Source organism: Mesocricetus auratus, unplaced genomic scaffold (genome assembly GCF_017639785.1).
Source record: "Mesocricetus auratus isolate SY011 unplaced genomic scaffold, BCM_Maur_2.0 Super-Scaffold_2245, whole genome shotgun sequence".
NCBI lineage: Eukaryota > Metazoa > Chordata > Mammalia > Rodentia > Cricetidae > Mesocricetus > Mesocricetus auratus.
The window spans coordinates 49,125,690-49,131,070 of NW_024429180.1; the positions used below are offsets into that span (position 1 = coordinate 49,125,690).

The 5,381-nt window shown below is 39.6% G+C and overlaps 1 pseudogene; it reads right to left on the reverse strand.

The window, feature by feature from the left end:
* Positions 1–4,153: 4,153 nt before the first annotated feature.
* LOC121138778 lies at positions 4,154–4,293 on the reverse strand (annotated as a pseudogene).
* Positions 4,294–5,381: the final 1,088 nt, after the last annotated feature.

Here is a 5,381-nt window from a genome sequence, read left to right on the forward strand (position 1 = left end):
GTTTCCATATGGGTGCTTGGAACTGAATTTGGGTCCTCTGTAAGAGTAGCAAGTTCTTTTAACCACTGAGCCTTCTCTTAGCCTCAAAGACATTATTTGTAACAACCACAGTGCCGCAGAGCTGACATGAGTGACCTGGTTACTATTTCATCCTTAGATATAATGAAGTTTCTTGCAGCTTCCCAGTTACACACATACCTTCCAGTAAGAGGATCCAGTTGAGATGTCATTCTGCCTAAGAAGGTTCTTCATCTTTCATGATTCTCCTTGAAAACTAAAGTCAGGTTAACTTGGGTCACACTCTTAACCTGGGGATTGCCTAAAGTTTCTTCAAATTTATACTTAGAGTCATTGCAATGAGGCTTGGGTCTACTTAATATGTCATATCATGTGGCACATGTTTCTGATTTGTTCCTTTTTTGACAATTGCTTATTACCACCCTTGGTGGTATTGCACAGGTATCTTCATGGTAGAGTTAATTTTCTCACACTGTAATTAAGAAGGATTTGGGGAGAATTGCTTTAAAAATAATTTGGTATCCAGTTCTTTGTTGAGTAAACTCTTTATTCATTTATGCATTTCTATGTAGAGAGAACTGTGGGTTGTCTCTTTTGTTCAGTAGGTTATACTCTACCACTGAGTTAATTGCTATTTATTAATATGGTAAAAAGTATGAGTGAAGGTAACTTAGAAAAGAGTTTGTTTCAGTCTACAGTTTCAGAGGGACAGTCCACAATGGCAAGAGAGGCATGGCAGCTGGGATGGAAAAAAAAACCTGGAAGTATTGTTAAGCATAATCGTTTAAAGCCTTTCCTGATAGTGAATGTCCTTCAGCAAGGTCTAAAAGTTTCATAAATAATGCCGCCAAATATACAAGCCCATCAGGGCATCTTTCATTTAAACCAGCACAATCAACTTCATTATTTATTTTTGATGCATGGATTAGATGCACAAATCAATTCTTGCCACGGGGAACGCCTTCAAGCTGGTTCATGTCATGGGTCCTATGAAGTGTCGTCACTATTCCTTGGGTGTCCCTTGCTTTGTGGTACAGTTATATACCACAAACTTGTTTTGTGTTCTCTTGCCTTTCTCTTGCATTCAGCCATTCTTTGGGGAGTCACAGTTTATTTTAGTGAAAAACTATATTTGGAAATCAAGAAAGGACTGCCTGAGGGGTGTCAATGACTCCAACATTTCTCAAAGAACATAGCTAGTGATGTGTATACACACACACACACACACACACACACACACACGTGTGCACACATACAATCTATACCATTGTCTATATCTAAATACAGTAAAGGCTGAAATTCACACTGCTAGTCAATACCATGTGTTATTTTTCCTCCCTCCCTTCCTCCCTCCCTTCCTTCCATCCTTCCTTCCTTCTTTCTTACTTTCCTTCCTTTCTTCTTTCCTATATGTATATGTTATGTATATGGATCATGGAGTATTTGTCATTTATTTCAGTGATCATATTAGAAGCACAGAGTATGTGTGATGTGTGCATATGTGTTTGTGTGTGTGTACACATGAATGTGTAGGTGGATTCATTCACCACTGTGTGTGTAGAAGCCAGAGATTGACTTGAGTTGTTTTCCAATGAGCTTAGTCTCCACCTCATTTTTGAGGCAAGGTTTCTTGCTGACCTTGGGCTTGTCATTTGGTTAGACAAGCTGGCCAGTGAACTGTAGGGATCCACCTGTCTCACCACTCCCCCACCCTGCAGCTCTGACCTGGCAGATCTAGTGTTTGTGCCACCCCACCCACCTTTAGTAAGAGTGTGGGATATCCAAAATCAAGTTCTCATGCTTCTAAAGAAGGTACTTTACCCACTGAGTCATTTCACTGGTCCTATATTTGCCATTCGTGTTTTGTTTGGCATACTGTAGTTGTATATATTGTGAGGTACAGAATGACATTTAACTACACTAAACAACATGTAATGCTCAGAGTATTGGGTAACTGGCACCTTGAACACATAATTTCTTTGTGTTGAGACTACCAAAAATCTCCTCTAGCTACTTTGAAATATCCAATTATTTGTCATCAAGTATATTTATCCACTTAATCTTTAAAACATCTGATCTAACTGCATTTCAATAAATCATGACACGCCATGATCTACTCTTTCTTGTTTTGCATAATTTAACTTATTTCTTCTTCTAGTGAGGAGCTTGTAATAGATGTGTTTATGTCTTTATTCACCTTGTATATGATCACATCTCATCATCACAACTGTTCCTCCAATCCCACCTTATGATTATTTCTTTCTCTCCCCCTCCCCATATATATGTAATCTTAGTCCAATGACTCACATTATTGAGTCATGCCTCTCCATAGGCACTCTGTCAGCAGACTCAAATTCAATACCTTGTTTTAGCTGTCTCCAAAATGTTGATCGACTTGAGTCTATGTAGGGTCTACTCATCATGTGGATTCCTTCTGTTTTCTGCTTGGCCTGGGAGCTACCTTTGGTCATCACCTTAAATGAATTTTTTTCTAAATATGCTCAATCTTACAAATCCTACACCAGACATTTCTTTCTCTTTTTTTATCCTGCTGTCAAATTCAAATGTTTAAGACAAAAGGTGATTGTGTTTGCAAATGGTTAACCTGGATTTCTATACTTCCCTCTTGGGCTCCAAAGTAGTCATAAAGAACTTGACTGCAGGAACTTTCTGGTACGTGTGCTTATAGAATGAGCAAGAGCAAGAGAGAGATCTCCTCCTTATGACCTTCAACTTTTTCCTTCATTTGATTCTCTCCATTGCAAGGAAAAGGATCCAAGATGTTTATGGGTTGCTGTCATGTAGCATCTAATTAAAGTCTGTTTTTACTTCAAACCCTCTTTGCTTTAAGCCAATGACCAGGCATTATTGTTATATCTTTGAAGATAAGTGAAATATAAGCACATTTACCTACCATATCAAGTCCACTATGGAATGTTCAGAAACAGAACTTGAAAATTCATATGAATTGTACTGTTTTATGTGATGGAGGAGACAGAGGATGTCTGAGAGACCTAGTTACATGGTGATGCTTCATAAATGCTCAAGTGAGTGTTTTGATGATAATGAGATCAGTATGAAGGAAACATAAAGTGTGTGAACTGGAGGAGACGGAGATTTTGAGTCTTCTAACTCAATCCTTTTCGATGAGGGAATACCCTTTACTTTCATTCACGAGATGCAAAGGCATTTATTCCAGGGTAGGACTCTGTCTGTCTTCTAAAGCTCAGAAGTATTCTCTTAGACTTTCAGGATATTAGAATTTTATCACAAACAAGACTGTCCAGACTATAGGATGTTCACTAGATACCTGACCTCTATTCACATGTCAATTATTTAGCAGTCATTATGACATGGGGAGCATTGTTTTCCTTTGCTCATAGGTAAGAGCTTAAGGCAGAGAATTTGATATGCTATGTTCTAGAACTAGAAAAGAGGAGTAAAGGATAAAATCTTTTGAACCAGGTTGACCATTTCTTCTACTGACTTGCAGACTCCTCAATGGCTTGTAATATCATTTATAGCTGAATGCAATTTTTCATGAAGCTGGTATAATTAAGCCAATAGATGCGAAATCACTTTGCAGTGAATAGACATTTCCATTTTCATGTTCCATCATCATTGTTTATTGGGTACTTATTCTTTCCCTGTATCCCTCCCCTTGTAGCTATTTTTGAAACAAGCATGCCAACATTAATTCAGTGACTGTAAGATGGAATAAGCAGATATGGGGATGTACTGAATGCCACATGACAGGTGTAATAGTGGGAAGCATGACTTGAAAGAGCTAATAATCACACACACACACACACACAGAGACAGAGAGACAGAGAGACAGAGAGAGACAGAGAGAGAGAGAGACAGACAGACAGACAGAGATAGGAGGAAGTGAACTAGGCTTGGAATGGCCTGTAACAATGACTGTAATCAAGGTAAGCAGAAGATGTTACAGGAACAAAAAGGAAGAACTTGAAAATGTTCTTCAGATGTCCAATAAATCTCTGTGAGTTCAAGGCCAAGCTGGTCTACATAGTGAGTTCTAAGACAGCCAGCCAGGGTTACATAGAGAGACAGTTTTTTTTTCTTTTCTTTCTCCCTTCCTTACTTCTTTCTTTCCTTTCTTTCTATTTTTTTAATGGGAAGAGTGTTAATTCAGTCCCCCACTGCCACAAATCATGCAGTGGTGTTTGATCACATTTAGGGAGTGCAACGGTTAAGTCTTGCTCTGGGAAAACCACCTTTGTGATCCTGGTATCGCTCCTGTCGGGTAAACATAGCCCTGTCTTTAAAAGAAAATAGTGTCCAAGAAGGTCACTGGAGGTCAGTGTCTTGGCAGAATGTCAGTCTCCTTGCACATGGTTCAGCTGAGTGAGCTTTCCTGACACTTAGGGAGGCCCGAGCAAGGCTAGGAAAGACACAGGCACTTAGCAAGCATGTAGCAGCTGTAGTAAGCTTCTTACACCCTCGAGTGCAAAGATCACGGAAGGGTGATGGTTTTCCCAGAACCAAGTGGGAGTGGCTGCCTGTGATGAGGATCTAGAAGCAGGTAAGGACTTTCCAATTATTTTTTACTTCCCCCTTCTAGGCTCACGCTAGATCTTTCCATATGTAAGACCTAAATGAATACCAGTTGTCAAAGTGCCTATGTAGACTATCCTGTATGAGTAGTCAGTCACTAGGACACAGTTCAGAGCAGAATGTTAGAGATGGATTTGAGGGAGCAGCTGGGGAACAACATGTTTATGGTGGGAGACTTCCTGGAAGAGTTGCATTTGAATGATGCTGGAGTGAAACTACATTGCTGGGGAATAATCCTTTTGTACACTTGAAGATGTGTTGCTCTCATTGTTAATAAAAAAACTGATTGGCTTATGGTTCTGCAGGAATTTGGGGGCAGAGAGAATGCTGTAGAGAAGGGTGGAGTCAGAAAAGACACCAAGAAATGCAGAGATTACTGGAAGGAAAATATGTACATGAGATAAATGAGCTTCGGGGCAGCATGTAGATTAGTAGAAATGGGTTAATTTAAGCTGTAAGAACTAACTAAAAACAAACTTAAGCTACCAGATAAGCATTTATAATTAATATTAGGTCTCTGTGTGGTTCTTTTGGGAGTGGCTGGCAGGACAGAAAAGTTCACCTACACCATGTCTTCTGGATATGAGTGGAAGGGAAGCAGAAGAGAGACCAGACAGACAGAGCATATCCTGTTTAAAAACATGGCTGAGATGGGAAACCACAACCTGTTTGGTTTTCATCAGTGGGCTATGAACTAGAGAAGGAGGGGACAGACTATTGCAGCACAACCGTATCTTCTCACCAGCCTTCTTTCTCAGCTTAACAAGTATATAAATGGATGCACG